Source organism: Miscanthus floridulus, chromosome 8 (genome assembly GCF_019320115.1).
Source record: "Miscanthus floridulus cultivar M001 chromosome 8, ASM1932011v1, whole genome shotgun sequence".
Taxonomy (NCBI): Eukaryota; Viridiplantae; Streptophyta; class Magnoliopsida; order Poales; family Poaceae; genus Miscanthus; species Miscanthus floridulus.
The window spans coordinates 120907551-120933246 of record NC_089587.1 but is presented as its reverse complement, the minus strand read 5'-3'; positions in this window follow the sequence as shown (position 1 = coordinate 120933246).

Genomic DNA, 25696 nt, shown 5'->3' with positions numbered 1-25696 from the left:
ACCAAAATTGAGATTGGTGATCCAGAGAATCCCACTACGGCCAAAGAAGTGCTTCTCCAAAACAATGACATTGCTCTAAGTGCTATTCACGATGCAATTGATGAAAGAACATTTGAGCAAATCAAGAATATTGAGATGGCTCATGAGGCTTGGAAGAAATTGGAAGAATCATTTGAGGGCACTCAAGCCATAAAGGGTGCAAAGGCTTACATTCTCAAGGAGAAGTTTGCAAGCTTCAAGATGAAGGAGGATGAGAGTGTGCCGGAGATGTTTCATAGGCTTCAAGTGCTTATCAATGATCTCAAAGCACTTGGATAAGAGGTGAAGGACAAGGACTTCTCCCACAAGTTCTTGAGATGCTTACCTTCAAGATTTAGCACATTGGTCACAATTCTATTGAGGAGTGGTTTGGACACCATGACACCAAACCAAGTGTTGGGAGACATCATGACCGATGATACATATAGAGATGAAGATGAGAAGGAAGAAAAGGAGAAGAAAGATGAGAAGAAGGATGAGAAGAAGAAGAGTGTGGCATTCAAGGCCACATCATCCAAGGGCAAAGCTAAGCAAGAAATATCAAGTGAAGAAGATGAATCATGGGATGATGATGATGATGAGAAGATGTCTCTCTTTGTCAAGAGATTTGGTAAGTTCATGGTGAAGAAGGGCTACCATGCTAGGAGGAAGAAGTCTTCATCCAAGAATAAAGAAGAATCAAGAAGGTGCTTCAAGTGTGGAAGCAAAGATCATCTTGTTTCTCAATGCCCATACAATAGCGACAATGATGATGATAACAAGAAGAACAAGAAGAAGGACAAGAAAGAAAAGAAAGAGAAGAAGGACAAGATGGCATTCAAGAAGAAGAAGGGTGGTTCATATGTAGTCACTTGGGATAGTGATGCTTCCTCAAGTGATGATGATGATGATAGTGATGATAACAAGACCACCAAGAAGAAGGTTCTAGCAAGCATTGCTATCAATGAGAAGCCTTCTCTCTTTGACTCTTCATCATGCTTCATGGCTAAGGCCACTAAGGTACAAACTTGTAATGATGAAAGTGATGAAGAACATGATGATGATAATGAAAATGAAAATGAAAATGATAGTGATAGTGATGATGATGAACCTACTAAGGATGAATTAATTGGCATGCTAGAAGATGCTAGAGAACACTTTGACATCAAGAGAAGGGAATGCAAAAGCTTGCGTAAGGAACTAAAAGCCCTTAAGCAAGCCTTTGATGAGCTCAATGCATCTCATGAGAGGCTAGAGAAAGCCAATGAGAAGCTTGGTAAAGCTCACAAAAAGCTTGAAAAGGCTCATTCCTCTTTGCTTGATGAGCAAAATAAAAAGAAGCATATTGAAACTTACAATGTAGGTTTAACTTGTGATATAATTGATGAATCACTATCTATGCCTATCATTGTTGCTCCTACTAACCCTTCTTGTAGCACTTCCACTCTTACCTCATCTAGTAGTGATGGTCTCACTTGTGATGCCTCACTAGTGGTTGAGAATGAGAACCTCAAGAAGGAGGTCACTAAGCTCACTCACACCTTAGCTAAGGCTTATGGTGGTGAGGACTGCTTGCTTATGTGCTTGGGTAGCCAAAGAGCTTCTCTCTATAAAGAGGGATTGGGCTATACCCCCAAGAAAGGCAAAGCGGCCTTTGCTCCTCACAAGACTAGTTTTGTGAAGAACAATGGTCGGTTTTGCACTAGTTGCAAGCAAGTGGGTCACAAAGAGCAAGAATACAAAAACAAGAGAAAAAATGCTAATGTATCCTCTATTAAGCTTGATTCATGCTATATGCTTGCTAAGGGTACAAATGGTGTGAAGGCTAAGTTCATTGGTAAACCATGGATGGGCTCAAAGAAGAAAGCCATTTGGGTACCAAAGAGCCTAGTGACTAACCTTCAAGGACCCAAGCAAGTTTGGGTACCTAAGAAGAATTGATCTTCTTTTGTAGGTCAATTACAAAGCCAGAGGAAGGCATTGGGTTCTTGATAGTGGGTGCACTCAACACATGGCTGGTGATGCAAGAATGTTCAACTCAATCAACACCAATGGCAATGATGGTTATGATAGTATCACATTTGGTGACAATGGCAAAGGCAAGGTCAAAGGGCTTGGTAAGATTGCAATATACAATGACATGAGCATATCCAATGTGTTGCTAGTAGAGAGCTTGAACTTCAATTTGCTATCCGTGGCTCAATTGCGTGATCTTGGATTCAAATGCATATTTGGGGTAGATGATGTAGAAATTATAAGTGTAGATGGCTCTAACTTGATCTTCAAAGGCTTTAGATATGAGAATCTATACTTGGTTTATTTCAATGCTAGTGAAGCTAGATTATCTACATGCTTGTTCACTAAGTCTAGCATGGGTTGGTTATGGCATAGCAGGCTTGGTCATGTTGGAATGAAACAATTGAATAGATTGGTTAAGCATGACTTAGTTAAAGGCTTGAAAGATGTTGTGTTTGAAAAGGATAAGCTTTGTAGCTCTTGTCAAGCCGGCAAACAAGTTGGAAACATCCATCCTAAGAAAAGCATGATGAGCACTAGTAAAGCATTTGAGTTATTGCATATGGATTTGTTTGGGCCAACACAATACACTAGTATCAGTGGAAACAAATATAGATTTGTGATAGTGGATGACTACACTAGATACGCATGGGTATTCTTTCTAGTGGACAAAAGTGATGTGTTTGCAACATTCAAATCATTTGTCAAGGGCATTCACAATGAGTTTGAAACAACCATCAAGAGAGTTAGAAGTGACAACGGTAGTGAGTTCAAGAATACTAGAATTGATGAGTTATGTGATGAATTTGGAATTAGACATAAATTCTCAGCCAAATACACTCCATAATCAAATGGTATTGTTGAGAGGAAGAATAGAACACTTATTGATATGGCAAGGTCTATGCTTAGTGAGTACAATGTGAGTCAATCTTTTTGGGCCGAAGCTATCAACACGGCTTGCTATTGTAGGAACCGCCTCTGTTGTCACCCATTGAAAGAGAAGGCACCATATGAGCTCTTGAATGGTAGAAAGCCCAACATTGCATACTTTTGGGTCTTTGGTTGCAAATGCTATATCTTGAAGAAAGGCACTAGATTAGGCAAGTTTGACAAGAAATGTGATGAAGGATTCCTACTTGGCTATTCCACTATAAGCAAAGCATATAGAGTTTGGAATTTGGATAGTGGTACTCTTGAGGAAGTTCATGATGTTGAATTTGATGAAACCAAGGGTTCACAAGTAGAGAATGAGAACTTGGAAGATGTTAGAGGCATTCAACTTTCAAATGCCTTGAAGAACATGGATATTGGTGAATTGAGGCCTAGGCAAGTGAATGATGATGAAGATGATCAAGTGCAAGTGCTCTCCAACTCAAATGTGCAAGATGATACAAATCAAGCTAGTACAAGTGGATCTCATGACAATGAACAAGATCAAGTGGCTAGTACGTCATCTCAACCCAATGATCAAGCAAGTGCACGTAATCAAGTTTCAATCCTCCAATCAACCAATATTGCAAGAGATCATCCATTGGACACTATCATTGGTGATATTTCAAGAGGTGTGCAAACTAGATCAAGATTGGCATCATTTTGTGAGCATTTCTCATTTGTGTCATCTATTGAACCAAAGAAGATAGATGAAGCATTGAAGGATGTTGATTGGGTGAATGTTATGCATGAAGAATTGAATAACTTCACAAGAAATCAAGAATGGGAATTAGTAGAGAGACCAAAGGGACACAATGTGATTGGAACCAAATGGGTCTTTAGAAACAAGCAAGATCAAGATAGGATAGTAGTAAGGAACAAAGCAAGATTAGTAGCACAAGGTTATACTCAAGTTGAAGGTCTTGACTTTGGAGAAACATATGCCTCGGTTGCAAGATTAGAAGCAATTAGGATCTTGCTAGCCTATGCTTGTGCCCACAACATCAAGTTGTACCAAATGGATGTGAAAAGTGCATTTCTAAATGGGTACATCAATGAGCTTGTGTATGTTGAGCAACCTCCCAGTTTTGAGGATGAAAAGAAACCCAACCATGTGTATAAGTTGAGAAATGCTTTGTATGGATTAAAACAAGCACCTAGAGCATGGTATGAGAGATTGAGAGATTTTCTACTCTCTAAAGGGTTCACAATGGGCAAGGTTGACACTACTCTTTTCATCAAGAAGATTGGAAAAGATCTATTTGTATTACAAATATATGTTGATGACATCATATTTGGATCAACCAATCAAGATTTTTGTGATGAGTTTGGAAAGATGATGGCTAATGAGTTTGAGATGTCCATGATTGGAGAGTTGAGTTACTTCCTTGGTCTTCAAATCAAGCAATTGAAGAATGGTACATTTGTGAGTCAAGGCAAGTACATCAAGGACATGATCAAGAAGTTTGGCATGAGTGATAGCAAAGTCATTAGCACACCAATGGGAACCAATGGCAACTTGGATAGTGATGTAAGTGGAAATATGGTGGATCAAAAGTTGTATTGGTCTATGATTAGAAGCCTACTCTATGTGACCGCATCAAGGCCGGATGTCATGTTTAGTGTATGCATGTGTGCAAGATTTCAAGCCTCACCAAGAGAAAGTCATTTGAAAGCTACAAAGAGAATATTGAGGTACTTGAAGCATACACCAAATGTTGGTTTGTGGTATTCCAAAGGAGCAAAGTTTGAGCTAGTTGGTTACTCTAACTCAGACTATGCGGGATGCAAGGTTTAAAGGAAGAGCACCTCGGGCACATGTCAATTGTTGGGAAGACCACTTGTTTCATGGTTATCAAAGAAGCAAAATAGTGTTGCATTATCAACCGCCGAAGCCAAATACATATCCGCCGGTAGTTGTTGTACACAAGTACTTTGGATGAAGGCCACTTTGAATGACTTTGGAATCAAGTTCAAGAAAGTGCCATTGCTATGTGACAATGAGAGTGCGATCAAGTTGACCAACAATCTGGTTCAACATGCAAGAACAAAGCACATTGATATCCGCCACCATTTCATAAGAGATCACCAACAAAAAGGGGACATTTGCATTGAGAGTGTAGGCACCGAAGATCAACTTGCTGACATATTCACCAAGCCATTGGATGAGAAAAGGTTTTGCAAGCTAAGGAATGAGTTGAACATATTGGATTTCTCAAATATGTGTTGATGCACGCCCACTCATATGACATGCCTCTTCTTCGAGCAATCCAAGGTAAAAGTTGATTAGCATGACATACATCTTTGCTAAGAACATGATTAGTGCATCTAGTCACATTTTCAATTTTATTAGGACCTTTCAAGTGGTTCTATTTTATTAGGCTCATTCATGAAAATCAAATGATTTTAATGTCTATGTGGTATTACTATTGCTTCTATGCTTGACTTGATCTAGTGGTAGCATATGACATGTTTATAGGCTTGTAAACCTAGTGTTTAATCTAGAAAATGAGCTATAAGTGTTTAACTCAACATGGTACAAGATAACCCTTATTTGGAGGTGTGAAGAAGCTTGTCCTTGGATCAAACCGAGTTGAATATCTTTGGCATATATTTTCTAGTTTGAACCAAATTTGGAACTTTGATCCCCATCTCATTGATTGACATTGATAATCTTGACCCTACAAATAATACTATCTATATTTTGAACCTTTGTGGTCATTAATGATAAAGGGGGAGAGAAACAAAGATAGTAGTAAAGATAGTGAAAAAGGGGAAGAAATATCATAAAAGGAGAGAAACATAAAGATATCTTGATATATGACATAGGGGGAGAGATATGACAAAGGAAAGGGATCAACTAAAATTTTGAGCACACAAGTAGGGGGAGCAAGCTCATGAACTTGTATGGTGCATTTGAATATGCATTTCATATATTTGCTTGCATGGCATAAGTTCTAAATTTAAAATATCTATGCTTGTGTGGTGTATGCTAGTTGTTAGATTGAATGATGAAATGAAATCACTAGATAACTTTCATTTCCAAATATTTCCAAGTGGTATTGAGCTAACCATGGTGCTAAGGATGGTATATTGGTGCACTCCGATTGGTATCATGCTTCAAAGGTCCATCTTTTATACCTTAGTATCATTTGGTAGACATTGTCTCCTATACTTCCTATCTAAGCATATGTGCAAGCTACAATCCAAATCTTAGCACATATGTAGGGGGAGCAATTGCTACCATTTGGGGTTCATGAAACTTGTCCATATCCTTTTACACATGGTAAATATGCTTGGACAAGCAACATAGATTCAATTGTATTTTAATTCATATCTTTGTATAAGGGTTGTCATCAATTACCAAAAAGGGGGGATTGAAAGCTCTAGTTTGGTTTTGGTGAATTGATGAAACCCTAAGTGCTAACCTAGTTTATCAAGTGATTGTGAGATAGGTAGCACACTCTAAGTGATGAAGCAAATGAAGATCATAGCATGATGATGATGATCAAGTGCTTGGACTTGGAAAGAAGAAAGAGAAAAACAAAAAGCTCAAGGCAAAGGTATAAACCATAGAAGCTATTTTGTTTTAATGATCAAGATACTTAAAGAGTGTGATCATATTTAGGTTTGATAGCCGTACTATTAAGAGGGATGAATCTTGTATCGGAATGCGGTTATCAAAGTGCCACTAGATGCTCTAACTCATTGCATATGCATTTAGGATCTAGTGGAGTGCTAACACCCTTGAAAATGTTTGTGAAAATATGCTAACACATGTGCACAAGGTTATACACTCGGTGGTTGGCACATTTGATCAAGGGTGGTGAAGTTTGGGAGCAAGGGTAAGAAACTCCACCGGTGCCCTAGACAGAAAAGACGGAGGTCACTGGAAGTGACCGGACGCTAGCCTCGGTTGGACCGGCGCGTCCGGTTAGGTGTAGCAGTGAAGATGCTGGCGTCGGTCCAACAATCAGACGCTGGGTCGCTCTATGACCAGACACTGAAGGGATGCATCTGGTCATGTTGTCGGTTAGTATAGTAAGAAGTCACAGTGTGACCGGATGCTAGAAGGGTCCTGTCAACCATGACTAGACGCATCCGGTCGACAAAAATCAGTTTTGGAACCTTACTGTAAATGATCGAACGCTGGGTGTTCAGCGTCCGGTCAATTCAGGTGCAGTGTCCGGTCAAGGCAGATGACCATTGAAGTTGGGACATGTGGCTGACTACGAGCGACCGGACACTGGGGGCTCAGCGTTCGGTCAACTAACCGGAGCGTTCAGTCAGCCCGCGTTATGCCCAGTGAAGGGGTATAACGGCTCTATTTCGTGGGGGCTTCTATTTAAGCCCCATGGCCGGCTATAGCTCATACTCTTGGCCATTTACATTGACATAGCAACCTTGTGAGCTTAGCCAAAGCCCTCCCACTCATCTCCATCATTGATTCATCATCTTTGTGAGATTGGGAGAGAATCCAAGTGTATTGCTTGAGTGTTTGCATCTATAGGCACTTGGTGTTCGTGTTTCGCTGTGGATTTCGCTTGTTACTCTTGGTGGTTGTTGCCACCTAGATGGCTTGGAGCAGCGAGGATCGTTGAGCGGAGGGTGGTGATTATCTCCGGCTCCGATCGTGGTGATTGTGAGGGGTTCTTGACCTTTCCCCGGCGGAGAGCCAAAAGGTACTCTAGTGGATTGCTCGTGGCTTGTGTGATCCTCATCTTGTGTTGGTTGTGCGGCACCCTATTGAGGGTTTGGCGTGTGAAGCCAATTAGCGTGTGAACCTCCAAGTGAGTGAATCGCCACAACAAGGACTAGCTTGCCGGCAAGCAAGTGAACCTCAGTAAAAATCATTGTGTTCATCATTGATTCCGAGGTGATTGGTCTTTATTGTTATTCATCCTTGTGGTTGATTGGTTCTTTCATCTACATGACTGTATAACCTTCTTGATCACTCTCTTTACTTTACCACAAACTAGTTGACAAGCTCTTTAGTGTAGCTAGTTGTGAGAGCTTGCTTGCTTGGTTGGTGTGGCTCTTTAGTTAGCCTTTGAGAGCACACTCACATAGAATAGTGTCATAACTTTTGTGTGAATAGACACTATCTAAACTAGAATTGTGGTAGGTGGCTTGCATTTTGAGAAGGCTAGCGCAACACTTGCTTTGCCTCATAATTGTCTAACCTTTTGTTAAGTGTTGTTGTAGAAATTTTTATTAGGCTATTCACCCCCTCTAGCCATTAGGACCTTTCATCGACACCCCTCTTGAAGTGCTCGACACCTCATCCCTAGCATCTCTACCACCGTGGATGACCAAGTGCTCGACCACAAAGGTGCTAGTGAAGCCGCCAGCTTCCCCCATGCTCGGACTATTCTAGTCCCAAGCCGCCTTCTCATCGAGCATGACATCACGTGAGACAAGTACCTTGTCTCCATGTGGGCCATAGAGCCAATACACCTTGGTACCCTCTGCGTAGCCTAGGAACACCATCAATGTGCTCCTGTCCTCTAGCTTGGTGAGGATCGGCTTCGTCTTCCTGATGTGGCCAATGCAGCCGAATGTCAGAAGGAAGGACATGCTCAGCTTGCGTCCATGCCAAGCTTCGAACGATGTCTTGCCCGTTAGGGCCTTGGTCGGAGCACAGTTGAGGATGAACACCACCATGGTCACCGCCTCACCCTAGAACCTTGTCGGCATGCCTTTGGCCTTCATCATGGATCAAGCCATGCTGACCACCATCTGGTTCTGTCACTTCACCACGCCATTCTACTATGGCGAGTACGGCGCGGTGTGGTGGCACACCACACCCTGATCCACGCAGTACACAACAAACTCCACCGAAGTGAATTCGCCGCCATGATCACTCCTCAGCATGTGGAGCTTCTTGTTGCTCTCGGCCTCCACATGCATCTTGAACCTTTTGATTGCCGCCACCACTTTATCCTTGCTCGTCAGGAGTTGTAGCCACATGTAGCGACTACAATCATCCATGAGCAGGAGGAAGTACCGCCGACCATCGTTTGAGGCTAGCATGATCGGCCCATAGAGGTTGTCGTGGATGAGCTCAAGAGCATCCTCCACACGATACTTGGCTGCCTTTGGGAATGGTAGCCTCTTCTGCTTCTTGGCCAGGCAGCTGTCACATAGCTTGCCTCCGTGCTTGATGTGGGGTTGCCCTCAGACAATCTTCTCTAGCCAACCAAGCGTGTTGAAGCTGAGATGTCCGAATCGAGCATGCCACAGCCATGGTTCCTCAGTGTGCCTTGCTGCCAGGCACACCGACTGCTCTACCTTTAGGTCGAGCAGGTACAACTGGTTTAGGGACCTCTTTACCTTAGCAAGAAGTCGCTGCTCTCAGTCCCTAATCCTAAGGACTCCATCCATGATTAGTACCTCGTTACCGCGCTCATCTAGCTGACCAATGCTGATGATGCTTGAACGCAGCTGCGGGATGTAATATACATCTGTTACCGTGTGGTGCTCCATGTTTCGGCACCTAAAGATGATGGTGTCGTGCCCTCGGATAGCCACCCTTGAGCCACCACCAAACTTCACCGTACCAATAACATCATCGTCGAGCTTAGAGAAGGCTACCTTGGAACCCATCATGTGGTTGCTGGCGCTAGGGTCCAAGTACCACCGCTGCTCCTGCTCGCTGCCCACAAGTCCAAGGTGGACTCGGGCGCGCGGTTCGTTGAGGTTGACAACTTTTAGGGCCTTCCCAAGTCCTTCTGCTGTCGTCACCTCTCCCTTGCGCCAAATGAGATTCAGCCTTCTTCTTCTACTTGTGATTTGGGCACTCCCGTGCCCAATGGCCTATCTTCCCATAGTGTCGGTAGGCATTGGGGTCAACCTGCTTCTTCTTTACCGAAGAAACCTTGCCGCGGCGCTTGGCATCGCCACCGTGGCTAGAGGAGGCTACCCCGGAGTTCCTCCAAGCAGCCCACTCCTCCTCTGTCAGCAGCAGTTTGCCGCTATCCTTCGTTGCTCTCGCCTACTCTAGGCGCTCGTCCACCGCCCATAGATGGCCTATCACATCCTCAATAGTGAGGGTGAACAAGTCCAGTATCGTCTCTATGGAGAGAGCGATCTAGATGTACTTTGCCGACATGGAGTGGAGGTACTCAAAGACTGCCTCCTCTTCATCGATGGTGACGCCATGGCTCTTCAGTTTGCTGATGAGCGTCTGTAGGCAGGGGAGAAGTCCTCCACTGTTTCACCATCCTTGAACTTCAGGTTGGCATACTCCTGCTTCAAAAGTTGGGCTGTCACCTTCTTTGCGTGGTTGGAACCGATGTGCATCACTGCAATAGCCTCCCATGCCTCAGTAGAGCTCTTCACCCCCAATGGTTCCCTGTACTCCATCGGTACAGCAGCGAGGATAGCCTCCAACGCTGACATGTCATCTTTCTCATTGTCGGTGCCCCATTGCAGAGCCGTCGGGCTCTGAGATTGACTTTCATGGTCACCGACCACTCTCCATAGTTGGTGCGAGTTAGTATTGGCCAACTGGTGCCGCTGACCTCCCATACTGTGCGAACAACGATCTCCTGTCATGGCTAGGTAGCCACAACAGTGCCACTGTTGTCGCCCATCTCTGAACCATATGTCATCGCCAGCGGTTAGTCCGACGACGATGCTTGTACGGCTCTGATACCACTTGTTAGTCCATAGGATCACCGGCTCAGGTGAGTCGACCACTCACCAGTCTTGCTGACCATGGCCGAGCACGACAGGCGTTGTCCGACCACACACTATGGTCAGAGGTAGAAGAAGAGAGGGAGAACAGAGCATACACACACAGCATAGACACCAGCATTGGCTGGAGCCCTATATAGGAGATGGCAAATCTGAACTCTCTTTACTGAGTTGCAGTGGCAAACTATTTATACAACTCTATTCATCTAGTCCTAGTACAGCTGCCATGCTGCTACAGTGACTAGATAACATAGCAGGACTGACTTCTGTGTATGTCCCTATTGTGGCTACAATGAGGCAGGTGATCCGTTCGGCGCCTGCCTTTTACAATGGCTACAGTACCACAGCAGAGAGACTTTACGGTCCCGCCTTCCCTTACTGTGTGTTCACACAAGGAAGCAGTAGATTATCTAACAAATGTATATGTCTATTTGCAGTCATTCATTTCTAAAACAACAGTTCTGAAAAAGCAAGGGAAACTTGAATATTTCAGCAGCAGACCCAAATCAACTACGGGTTTGACAAAACAAGAAAAAATTGTAATCTTCAATACATGATGGTGTAATTTATCACATAACTTCTCTATGAAATAACTATTAGTAAAAGTTCAATTTTTATAACATCATAATTGACGGACCAAATAACACTTTTTTATGAGCCTATAGAAATCTTGTGGGTGCCTGTACACATACCTTGCAGTAAAACTAGGACTTAAAATAATTTAACAGCTTGATTGAGAGGGCATGTCAGCAATAGAACACATGGGGAAAATGGAACTTAATGGCAGCAGCTTAAAATCCTTACTGCAGCGGAGATCTGAAACAAGAATTTAGTGGAAAATTAAAAAAATGATAGCAGAGTTGTGTTATATTATTAGACAACAAGATTTCGATGGTGACCTATGAAACAAGATTTAGGAACAACACGTACTGGGGAAGAATCTGAAAGACGGGGTCGCTACGTTAAAACCTGTACACCGAAAGCCATGCATCGACGTGCAAGGAAGACGAAGCGGCCCTTGCTGCGGAGATCTATGGGCAGTATCTTTAGCTTTCAGAGCATGTCAGTTACCTCCTTGTCCAGCTCCCGCCCCTGCTCTTTGCATGAATGATTAGCTCATATCTTTGAGCCTGCATGTTCAGAAAAGTGATCAAAATGTGGGCAAATAATAAACTGTTATAGTGAGTCTGACATCCAAAAATATTATCAAAGGAAATAACTGTATTGATCCTTTGTACAAGAATGTCAGGATGAACTACACAAGTTCAATAGCTGACTTTATTGCTTACACATGTATAGCACTACCTTAACAAGGCTATGTAAGCCTTGATGGTTCCTAATGCAGAATCAGGTATACTATTTTTCATGTGTAGTCAACCTATTAATAATAGGAACTCAGTGGAAGACTCAATCTAAAGGAAAATCTAAATTCAACCAAGTAACGATAGTAGTCACCTTCCCTGCAATAGTCTAGGAGTCAAATCTAAAGCACGTAAGGAAAATATTGTAGGACATGAGTACAATGTCAACATGCATGCGCTACGCTGGAAACATTATCAGTGAAATGATAGAGAATCAGACCTAATGTCAACAGATTTAGATTACCAAGGTCGCGCATAGACCATGTAAAATTCCATGTATCATCCTACAACGTCAGATACACAATGGGTTGATCAAGAACTTCAGAACTACTGAAACACCATTCAAGTGTCCAATGTTGATGTATCCAAAACAGTCATGGACAGGATAATGAGATACCAAGATAATCATGGTAATTATTTCTCAGAAATAAAGTAGGCTATTTAAAAATTTTCACTATACTTACCATATAATGGAAACAATTTTGTAAGACTAAAAAAAAGACTACACTCATATACAGTGTATTCCTCTCTCCCCCCACGTCACCATGAGACGGCCTTTGAGACTGTTGACACACTACTATAGAAAGTTTAATCACCGCCGAGACTTTCACCAACGATTTTGAGGCAACCGGCGGTGATAATTATCACCGCCGGCTTGCGGCCCAAGGGGCCCTTCTGGGTGGTCCACTGGCGGTGATAAATGTTTTCATCGCCGGCCCGACGTATGATCCGGCGGTGAACGTAGTACCGGCCTTCTCCACTGCATCGTATGTCCTACCGGCGGTAGAATGTTTAGCACCACCGGTGATTTGTTTAATATGCGACGCAATAAGATGCTGAAGGAGATAAGAATTTTTCGCCGCTGGTTTTAAGATGGAAGGACACGCCACCGTTAAGTCCGGCGGTGAAGGAAACTACCACCGTCAGTTCGCCTTATGATCCAGCGGCGGAAATCACAATGATTCAAAACAACACATCGCTCGCCAAACCGGTGGCGATAAGACTTTTCACCGCTGGTTTGTGAGGCCACTGAATACACGCTTCAATCTGGCGGTGGTAAACAGATATCAACTTTGTACTGGTGTACATGTGCGCAATGATCTGATGGCAGTGGTTCTCGCAGTACCTAACGATGAACGGTTTAGGTCCACTGGCGGATGAAACTATGTACATGTGCACAATGATCTGACGCTGTCCACATGAGTTAACACAAAATATTTTTATCAAAATAACATTTACAGGCTGCGGGGAGTTCACAAGCAAGCTATCTACTCCCCATCGCGAGCATTGCTGATGATGACCACTACATCCACCACCACTATCACGGCCTTAGCTACGTCAGTGAAGTCGCCGACCAATGCTCAATCACAATTGGACCATCCTCACAGTATTATGCAAATGTGACTAGTTTTACAGGAAGATTTCCTGCTTCAGGTACTGTGAACCAAATCCAACAGGTGGATACCTCTATTATGGTTGCACAGAATACGGTGCGGGGTATCAATCTCCCTCTACTTTATACATATACATGGCATGTCAATATTGAATCCGTTAAATTAATTATTTATTGAGATTTGAAGTTTTTGTGGTTTTGAATACAGCCCATTTTCCGACCAGCCCTGGGTGCCATCTTCTTACATCTCACCCGAATAAACATTCATCTTCATCCTGTTTCCAAATTGGAGGAGGATCCAGTACCGTTGAGCTCGTGTTCTTGTCATGTAATTCATTTATATTTGCTATGATAACCAAATTGCTGGTTTTATTTGGCGGAGTACAATGGGACTTAACTTTTGATCTCGCATCCAACTCAAAAGCAAGTCCTTGTTAATCTCATCCATGCAGATACAAAGGTGAGTCTTTAATGTTTTTTCTTCCATTACCAATAACTTGTTGATCCATATGCCAACTTCCTACATGTGTCTACACATGATACAAAACCTCTGAATTTGGAACATACATATTGTTTAAGTCTCTAGGTTGTGCAAGAGCTTCATTTAGATCAAGCAAACTAGTGAACATTCCGGTGTTGGTGAGCTCATATTGTTTATCATGATTTATGTTGTCATTTGCTTCATTAGCTATAGTGAAGGCTTTCACTGTCATGCGAGAACTACTACTTTCTACAACAACGTGTTCCTCTTCATTTGAAATTTCAATGGATGATGATGATTAATAAGAAGGCACTATAGATAGTAGCTTGCAAATACTTTCTGGTTGGGTTCTTCCGAAACACTGCTTGTTACTACCAAGTTCATCATTCACTTTCCGGAATGTGTCTCATACGCGTGCGTGAAGTACACATACTCATTGTAGTATGGTCAACAGTAAACTCCCTTTCCTTTATTTGCGAATGATAATCATTAGCCTACTCTTGCACGCTCTAACATGCACACATTTTCATTCATGTGCTTATCTGCTAAATGTAGTGCTATTGTTATGGCTATGATTGTCCTACTCCTAGTTGCTCATGGGGCAATCATTGTCATGCTATGGATAAGGATGCAAAGTGGAAGAGATTTAGGTAAACATCAAAAAACAAAAGCTAGCCAAATCCTAAACGAAGAATTGCCCAACATTTCAATCGCTCAATCACAACTGGACCATCCTCATAGTATTATGCAAATGTGACTATCTTTACTGGAAGATTTACTGCTTAGTTGCGAAGCTAATTCAACAGGTGGATACCTCTATTATGGCTGCACAGAATATGGTGCAGGGGTATCAGTGTGCCGAGTGCACCATCTCCTATGCCAAGAACTAAAATCCCGAGCTATGAATCCAAAGATGCTCAGGTTGCTACTCCAATTTATACATATACATGGCATGTCAACACTGAATCCCTTAAAGTAATTCTTTATTGAGATTTGATGTTTTCGTGGTTTTAGATACACCCCATTTTCCTACCAGCCCCGGGGGCATCTTCTCACATCTCAGCCGAATAACATTTGTCTTCTACATGTTTCCAAATTGGAGGAGGATCCAGTACTGAGGAGCTCCTGTTCTTGTCATGTAATTTATTTATATTTGTTACGTTAAACAAATTGATGGCTTTATGTGGTGGAGTACAAGGGGACTTTCCTTTTGATTTCGTGTCCATCTCGATAGCATGTCCTTGTTAATCCCGTCCATGCAGATACCAAGATGTGTCTTCAAGATTTTTTTGTTCCATTATTAAAAACTTGTTGATCCATATGCCAAGTTCCAACCTATTTCTACACATGATATGAAACCTCTAAATTTGGAACATACAGACTATTTATGTCTGTAGGTTGTAGAAAAGCTTCATTTTGATCAAGCAAACTGGTGAACATTGTGGTGCTGGTGAGCTTATATTGATTATCATTATTTATGTTGTCATTTGCTTCGTTAGCTATAGTGAAAGCTTTCACTGTCATGCAAAAATAGCTACTTTTTGCAATAATGTGTTCCTCTTCACTTGAAGTTTTAGTGGATGATGATGATTAATAAGAAGGCACTATACATAGTAGCTAGCAAATACATTCTTATTGGGTCCTTCTGGAACATTTCTTGTTACTACCAAGTGCATAATTCACTTTGGGGAATGTGTCTCATACGCGCGTGTGATGTACACATACTCATTGTAGTATGGTCAGTAGTAATGCCCCTTTCCTTTGTTTGTGAATGATAATCATTACTTCATTAGTCTACGCTTGCAGGTTGTAACATGCACACGTTTTAATTCATGTGCTTATCTCTAAAATGTAGTACCATTGTTATGGCTATGATTGTCGTGCTTCATGTGCCTTAAGGGGTAGTCATTGTCATGCTATGGATAAGGACACAAAGTGGAAGAGACTTAGGCAAACATCCAAAAAATAAAATCTAGACAAATCCTAAATGAAGAAAACACAACATTTCAATCGCTCAATCAGAACTGAACTATCCTCATAGTATTCTACAAATGTGATTGGTTTTATTAGAAGATTTCCTACTTCTGGTATTGTGAACCAAATTCAACAAGTGGTTACCTCTATATGTTTGTACAGAATATGGTGGGAGTGCACCATCTCCTATGCCAAAGAACTGAAATCCTGAGCTATGGATCCAAAGGTGCTCAGGTTGCTGCTCAACTTTATACATATACATGGCATATGTCAATATTGAATCCCTTAATGAAATTCGTTATTGGGATTTGAAGTTTTTTTTGGTTTTGGATACACCAGGGCAAAGCTTCTAGCTATGTGGAAACAAAGATGCCCTTTGGTGGGCTATCCCGGTAGGGACGAGGCAATTGCCGAGAAGTGTGGTTTGCCACTGCATTGCTCACATGAGGTGGAGTCAGTTTCTGAGCAGCCCATTTGGCCTAGCCCACTTCTCTACCAGCCCCGAGCGCCATCTTCTCACATCTCACCCGAATAAACATCCGTCTTCATCTCGTTTCCAAATTGGTGGAGGATCCAGTACTGCTAAGCTTCTTTTCATGTCATGTAATTTATTTTGATTTGCTATGTTAACCAAATTGATGGCTTTATGTGGTAGAGTATAATGGGACTTAACTTTTGATCTTGTGTCCAACTCGGAAGCATGTCCTTGTTAATCCGGTCCAAGCAGATACAAAGGTGAGTCTTTAATGTTTTTTCTTACATTACCAAGAACTTGTTGATCCATATGCCAAGTTCCTACCTGTGTCTACACATGATATGAAACCTCTGAATTTGGAACATACAGATTGTTTAAGTCTCAAGGTTGTAGAAGAGCTTCATTTAGATCAAGCAAACTAATGAACATTCTAGTGCTCATGAGCTCATATTTATTATCATGATTTATGTTGTCATTTGCTTCGTTAGCTATTGTGAAAACTTTCCCTGTCATGCGAGAACTTCTAGTTTATGCAATAACATCTTCCTCTTCACTTAAATTTCACTGAATGATGATGATTAATAAATAGGCAACGCTTGTTACTACCAAGTGCATCATCACTTTTGGGAATGTGTCTCATACGCACGTGTGAAGTACACATACTCAATGTAGTTTGGTCAGTAGTAAACTCCCTTTCCTTTGTTTTTGAATGATAGTCAATGGTCTATATACAAATGTTATGTTGAAATCATGTCAAACATAGCATGTAACCAAATGAACTAAATTATGTGCATTCCTATTAATATTAGTTATATAAGCTACTGATATATATACCACATCTAGAAAATCCAAGGCTTGCTTTGGGCCCTCCACAATTGTCACTACAAAATAATAATACTATTTAAAATGGAAAATTTTAAATCAAAGAAATTGAGTGAAAGCATAGAAAACTCAAACCATTGTACCTTGAATGTTACAACTCTTTAAGACTCGAGATGCCACAATGCGATCAACAAAGGTGTCATCAACTATGAGTACATGTGGAGCAACAGTGTCCATCATACTCTCCTGCAACTTCCAATTCCTTCCTTTAAGGAAGACCTTGCAAACCTTTGATACTGGATTGTTTGTATCGCGATGTTGGTGATGGAGTGAACCCAAAGTGGACCTCCTTATATAGAAATGTGTGGCTATACTATTGGTATATTTAATGTAGTATCAAATACTTTGATGGCTACTATTTATAGCCTTAAGATAGAAAATCATGTTGTAGCTATATTGATGATATCTTTAATATAAACGACAAGTTTGCAATTATACCAATGATATCTTCAAGATATGGAATGTGTCATTAGGTATATTGATACTATCCTTAAGGTAGAGAAAATAAAAAAATAGTATCAGTATAACTATCATATCTTTAAACATGAATGAGTACATCGTCCTTCAGGATATAGAGCATATCTCATTGGACCCTATCTATATCTTTTAATCATAAAAGCATTTCATTTGCATGTTTTGACTCTGCATGAACTAAGAATAATTTAGGATATGTTTAGTGCCCTTGATGAGTACTATATGGCCTTGCTGGGTCAAAAACCAAAGAGACATGGTCGTTTGGTTGCTTAGTAAGGCTTTTTTGGGACCTGAGCTAACAAGCTTTTTCCTTACTTCCATGGGCAAACAAATTTGGTTCGCTAGCGCTAGCAAGGTAAGCTTGCTCAAGCCAGCTATCAGCCCCTCAATTTAAGAGTCCTCAGTGCTTCCGTATTTGTGCCAGGATCATGCACAAATACGCACTAATCCTAGGGATGGTACACGAATAAAAAATAAAATGTTCTGAGCTTTATTGAATATCTAAAATAAGGTCTACAATAGTGGCCCGAAGGGCATTGTCATAGGCTATAGAGTTGGTGGAAAGCTACGACCTGTGAAACTGACATTATTGGTGGTCTCTAAAGTGGGATTATTATACAGCGAAACTGACATCCTATTCCACTAGGAAACTAGAGCTGCTGAACTGAAACCCTAGCCTCAATGTCACATTCCTATGATCGAATCTCCTAACAGGAATCCTATTCCTCGTGGTACAGCTTCATCTTCGAAGTCCATAGTCTTCTGTCTATGCCGAGGTCTGTGAGTTGACAACGGTGAGTACATACGTACTCAACAAGTCCCAACCATGGGTGGAAATAGAAGTGTAGTGGTGATTATAATTTAAGGGTGAGTCCTAGCGTAGTATTGCCTATTCCCACTAGTGCTCGGGTTAATCATCAATTAATTACCAATTTCATTGCACATAAAAGTAAAGCTAATCATAGTATCCCATCCTAGCATTAGCCCATTCCAAGGGCATGGCTATTCGAATAGATTTAATAAAAATCTACAGAGGTGTACAAATTTCCCCACACGATAGGTGCAACCTCATCCATGATCAGTGGACAAAATAGACCTAACGAGATCCCTATACCCACTTGGAAAGCTAACCTAGATTTCTATATAATATCTACCATGGTTTCATAGGGGTTGGAACACAAAACAGGGAAGAGACCAAATCCCCCCAAACAGTGATGATACCAAATCATCACAAAAGAAAAACATGGCTCGAACACGGCCAAGAAAATAGTGGCTCAAACGCGTCCTAAAAACCTAATGCTTAACGTGGAAGATCATATAGCATCCATGCGAACCAGACATGGAAGAAAACCTATCCCCTGTGCCAGCTCTAGATCTTCTGTTGCCTACACCGGCCTCCTAGTAGAAACTATACTTCTATCTAACAGGGGTGTGGGATCAAGCCTACCCATATAGACACGTGGCTGTACAAAAAGACTCACTATGCGAGAGAGACTATGAACCGGTCCTTATGTGACCGAGGCGAGTATCTTCCACAGGAACCTTATCTAGACATTCCTGCCATGATAAACTACCTCCATAGTTTACCACCACTCGCCCCATGTCAGGGTTTAGTTCAGGTTTAACATATTTTAAGTTCCATTATTATTCCTATATCTAGTCATGGTGTGGAGCTCATAACAAGATAATCATTTATCTTAATTATATCATATTAACCGAGCTCATTTTCTAAGGTAATAATCTCATAGTCATGTTTTGCCATTTTGGTTTTTTAAGCAAGATGGTAGGGAGGGGAGCTAGGACTTGCCTTCATTGTTGTCACCTTTCGGCACGTCTACATAATTTGGGTCTTCGTCTTCCTGACGATTATTGTCGTCTGTCGAACGTATCGGTCACATAAGACTTTCGCTATCCGCAAAAGAAAAAGGACCCAAGCAAACATAGAACTATATGGTGGCACTAAGAGCATATGATAGGGTTTGATTTTAGATGATTTTTAGAAGTGGTTTCATGCAAATCAGAGTTATGGTTTATAAGTTATGATTTTAGAAGTTTATCCTATAGCTAATTAATCTAGGTGGAATTTTATATGTATTTTCTAGTGCATGAAAATGGGTGCAAACTATGTAATTAATTTCCTTATTTCATCTAGTTTATTTACAAATTTTCTGGGAATTTTTCCAAGCTAGGAAAATGTATTTATAACACTCTGTGTACACTAGCCGGGTGTACCCAGCGTTTTTTTAAGTGTACCCCGCGCTGTGTGTGTTGTGTGTGTCTGACAGGTGGGTCCCGTGCTGGCGTCAGCAGCGACGGTGGCATCGGTGTTAAGGCTGTGGGCCCGTGTGTCAGTGAGAGAAGGAGGGAGAGAGAGAAGATGGACGGGGTCGACGATAGAACACGGGAGGGGCAGCAGGGCTCGCCAGAGTGGCTTACGTCGGTGACGTTGGCCCTTGGGAGAGGTGGTTAAGGGGTGGATGGGGTCCGCTAGGGCAAGCCACGGTCGGTGGTGGGGTCGCCATCGGCAGCGGGTGCCTGTGGCGGAGATGGCGGCTCGCTGGGGTGGTTACGGCGGTGCCGTGCTCCAAACTTAGCCCTAGGGGCCCTATCCTAACTATCTATCTATGTGTACATGAAAATGGACAAGAGGGGAGTGGAGTGTGGGTGACGGGGTGCTCTATGGTGGCTTCGCCAACGATGGACGATGGCCATGGTGGCTCAGCGAAGCGGGCTCGCATGGGCAGCGCTACACAGAGGCCTACACTACCTAATACCTAATGCAAAAGAAAAGGGGAGGGCTCAGGGACTCATCGGTCACTCCAATCGGACAGATATGTAGTGGAGAGGAAGGAAGGAGCAGGCGGTGCTAATGGCACTAACGAACTCCCAAAAAGGGGAAAATGAGAAAGGAGGGGAAGGAGGAGGGGAAAAGGGAAGAAGAGGGGTTGATGGGGTGTCCCGCCCACGATAGAGCTAATGGTGGAGAGGGCAAGGTGAGAGCATCGCCGATGGGCCTATTTATAGGTCGGCTAGGCCGTTGTCCCCACGGCATGATATTTCGCGTGGCTGACCTTTATCCATCACGTGGCCATGCCGTTGACCTTGTCTAGTCACATCGCCATGGCTGGCGCTTGCTCATGCGCACGCCAGAGTTGCCTTGGTGGCTACTCCGGTGGCTCTACACGGTGGCGACCATGGCGATGTCGTTGATGCATTCACAGTGCGGGGGAAGAGGGAGGAGAGGAGAAGAGATGGGCATCGTGGGGTCCTGATGTCACCGTGCCTCCGCTGGCACCAGGCTGGCGCTGGCTAGCGTTGATGACACAGTGGGGCCACGTACGGCTTGCCGACTCAGGGTGGACGACGAAGCTGACAGGTGGGCCCAGGGCATTAGTGGTAGAGAAGGGGAGAAGGGGAGAAGGGGAGAGTTGGCGAGGCTGGGCCGAGCTAGGCCATGGCTTGCTGGGCCGGCTCACGCACGGGAGAGAGGAGGGGTGTTGATAGAATATCGTCGGTAGTCCTCCGAGGGGTATCCCATGAAGGTAGATTGATCGGTAAAGATGCATGTAATCGAGAATAAGAAGGCAACAAAGGAAACAGAGACACAAGAGTTAAACAAGTTCAGGTCATCAGCACGACGTAATACCCTACTCTTATGGTCTATTGGTTTGTATTGGCTTTGTATGATATTACGTGTGTTTTGAGGGGGTCCCTACCTGCCTTATATAGTCTAGGGGGCAGGGTTACAAGTCGGTTAGATCTAGAAGATAACTAGAAAGTAATAATAGATTACATAAATCATAGGATCAAATATATCCTAATAGATCTCATAGTATCTTCAGGATATCGCCCTGATGTCTTGCGGCACATGCCGAGCTGTGCCGTGCACCATAGGTCTTCGTCTTGTGGGCCAGACCGCCCCTAGGAGCATAGCCCATGTAGTTTTCCGTGGGTATCTGGGGTCGTACCCCCCATAGCTAGTCCCCGAGCACCTTGTGTCCGTTGTGCAACGCCATCTTGAGCCTATTCGAGCAAGTGTGAACAAAGCCGAGCAGTCAGACTCATAGTCCGACCACCCTAATGAGTCACCGAGCAGTTGTGAACTGTCGCCAAGCAGAGTATCCTAAGTAAGGCTTGCCAGAAGGATGTAAGGAACTCAAGTTCAAAAGTGAAAATTTTCTCGCTGTGAACCAAGTATGCCCACTTAGAGTCCGACCTCTAGAAAGGGAGATAATCTTCTTCAACTTCAAGAGGCACGGAGTCTTTCAGAATAAAGCAAACACACTCACCGCAAGGTGAAGTGTGCCCATTTAGTCCCCGAGACTGATAGTAGGTGACGTGGTCATGTGGTGCCAGGGTCCAAAGTAGAAGAAAAATAGAAGACCAGCCAAGTAGGTAGCCAGTCCCCGAACAGAGCCTTTTAATGAGAAACGCACATTCACCATAAGGTGAAGTGTGCCTACTTAGTCCTCGAGCCTGATAGTAGGTGACGTAGTCACGTGGTGCTAGGGTCAGAAACAACAGTAACCAGAAGAAAATCCCTAGCATGGTGAGGAAACAAATTGCAGCGAAAAATGGGCGATATGGGCTCTAGTTGCGCGAAAGCCCAGGCAACGGCCCACCGCATCGCTTCAGGGAATTCGGAGAGGTGCAAATCGTGGTGTGGTTTCCCAAAAACCCTTGAATGCAAAAAGTGGAGAGGGTGCTTTGTAACTGCCCCACTGTACTCCACGCTCCCACCTTTGCCACTTTGTGCCTTTGTTTTCCTCCTCAGCCCTCGTGCTTCCCAATTCACATTCACGCATGCTTCTGCCACCATTCCCAACCCAGATCTGAGAGATGGCGTCGAAGAGGGGAGGTGGTAACCCAAAGAAGATGGCTGTCGGGATGAGTCATGACAAGGAGTGGGTACCATCCCTCATGGGGGAGACAGAGCTCAATGAGATGGTGGAGGCAAGTGTTCTTCCTGACCGTGTCACCGCCGGATGGTGTTCGGCTGACGGTGAGCCCTACCCGATGCTGCATACTGACGAAGTGGTAGTTTTCAAAGATTATTTCTAGCACGAATTAGGATTTCTTGTTCATCCTTTCTTGCGCGATATGTTGGAGTATTGGGGAGTAAGCCTGTGCAATCTGCATCCGAATACCATCTTGCATATTGCTATCTCTATCCACTTCTACGAGGCGTTTCTTGGCATTCTACCCCACTTCAACCTCTTCTAACACCTATTCTGCTGAAGAAGAAGGGTGGGGGCGGTTCTAGAGTGGTCGGTGGTGTGTATCTATAGCTCCACGATGGGATGGCGGGTGAGTACATTACTATGTCACTGAACACCTCGCTGAAGGGATGGAATGCCAAGTGGTTCTACATGAAGCAAAACCATCTTGCCATCAGATATGATGTCAACTAGGTTCCAAAGAACTAGAGGAGCTAGTCGGAGAAGCCAACCAGTGGTGATATGGATCAGGTGAAGGAGCTCCTCAAGCTAATGAGGGGTATTAAGATGAACAGAGTGGCTATGGCAGTGAGCTTCATAGTGCACCGCATCCAGCCCTGCAAAGAGAGGGACCCATCTAGGCTTTGACTTCAAGGGAGACACTAACGACACCCAGGAGTGGTCAGAGAGACTAACGAAGGAGGCTGTGCTACACTGGGCTGCTGAGCTATTCACTCCAAATGTGCCGTACAGCATGCCAAGGGCAGTTGAGAGCCTACAACTGCATGAACCCACCTCCTCAGGTAAAAATCTCAACTGTTGGTCTTGGTGTTTTTTTATCTTGTGTCGTGCCGAGCAGTGAATGGATTCACTTGTGGAAAGATCCATTTACAGGAACGGGTGGCATACTTCTCGGGCATGCCGAGGAGCGATTGGCCAAAGGCAGTAGACACTAGGCCAACCACTTAGTCGGAGGAAGGTGATGTCAGCACCTCATCCGAATCCAGAGGCACAGGTGTTGGTCAGATGGAGAGTCCCCCCCGGAGTCGGAGAAGGTTCGGGGGAAAAAGGCAACACAAGATGAGTCGGCCCGAAAGAAGAGGAAAATGGTGGGTGCAGCTCCCCGCAAGTCGGGCGACATCTCGCTTGGCGGCGATCAGACCACTCGGACGTAGAGTGCGGCGATGTCCGAGTGGTCGGACGATGACAGGGCACTAGTAGCTCCTCCTCTGAGCACTGAGGCACCACCGCGCAACACGCGCATGGGGGTGCAGACAAAAGGAGGGGAGGGAGTCCCTGAGCAGCAGGCAGAGGAGAGACCAATGGTGGGGCCCGCAAGACCTCCAGCCTGGCATGCGGGTGGACCCTAGAGCCGTGCTTGGGTGCTCGGGGAGGTAGCGCCAGTTCAAAACCATGTACTAGGAAGCTGATGTGTAAGTATCCATGCCTTGGAATCGTTTGTTGTCCGATTTTTATAGTTGCGGTGATTGATGAATTGATCTAATGTAGAACGAGGCATGCGGAGGATCTCAATCCTTCATGCTAGACTATCGAGCAGCCAGGGGCTATTTCCGACGTGGAGGCAATGCCGACAGACCCTGTGCCAGAGTCCTTGGGTGCTCGATGGCCTGCGAAGGAGTCGACCATCGCTGCTGATGGAGTTGGTGGTGGAGAACGATTGGCGACGATGGTGGCCGATGCGGTGAAGACGCTAAGAGCGACGAAAGGAGCCACCGAACCTTCAGAGGTGGGAGTGGGAGCTACTGATGTCGTGTGGAAGTTTGGGGCACAGAGGCCGGTGGTGTCAGAGGAGCAAACGACGCACCCTGAGATGTCGCAGGGCGTTGTCATATGCTCTATGTGTCCACTGAGCCCCTAGGGAGCACACCTGCTACGGAGAAAGAGGACGAGGTTGAGGAGATTGAGTGTGAAGAATCATGACCTCAAGCCGTCCGGATCCTCTACAAGCAGGTGGATGAAGTGGTGGTCGTGGAAGAGGAGGACACCACCAGGGAAGTGAAGAGGCTACGGTCCGCCGTTTCCATGGTTATGAAGCAAATTGAGGTTAGCGTTGTGTCGGCAATGTCCGTCTTTGGTGTTGGAGATTGGATTTCTTCATAATCTTGGTACTTTGCAGGGTATAGCGCGAACTACTGCACAATGGTAGCAGTTGATCAAGCGGATGGAGCCCCTCACCGAGGAGAACATGAAGCTGAAGGAGGCGGTGAAGCTAATGGAGAAGAACATCTAGAGGGCCCAGCGTGAACGAGATCTTGCCGAATCAAACGCGAGGGACCCAAAATACCAAAAGGGGGCCTTATCCGAGCAACTGATGACCATCGCCGAGCAACTGAGGCGCAACTCCAAGTAGCTGGAGCACAACTCCGAGTAGCTAAGAAGCATGTCCGAGCAAAAGAAAGGTATTATGGATCGGTGAACTTGTTCTGTATTACCAAAAAAAACTAGATGTTGCTAACGATCGTCACTTTTGTAGAGCAAGATGTAGAGCTCGGCCAGTTGCGTCAGGTCATCCGTCAACTCCAAGAGAAGAAGGAGAAGGCATCTGGGCAAGAAGAGAAACTAGCCGAGGAGCTGAAAGGTGAGTAGTTCATGGTCGGAGTTGTTGCTGAAGTGATTTCTTTGTTTGACGGATCCTTTTGGTATCTTTAGAGTACCATCAAAGGGTCAAGGCACAGTTCGACGTGCTGGAGCTGGAGGCACAAACCCAGAGAAGAAAGCTTGACACCATGGTGGTCGGAGTTAAGCCGGTGCTCGACTACATCGACATGGAGTTGGCTACTCAACCCGATGATAGGCCACCATGTCCGGACACCATCATCGATAGGTGCAAGGCGGCATGGGAGAACTTCATGAACTTCCACCGAGATGCCACTATCTCTGCCATGACAAGGCCTAGCGGTGGTCTGGTCTCATTACCCTTCCATCGATCTTCGAGCGATAGGGGCCGGATTTGCCAGAGGGACGGGTGCGACGAAGCAGCAGTAGCTGGAAGATGAGGTGGAGGACACGGCGAAAAGGCTGGCCGGCGATGTCGAC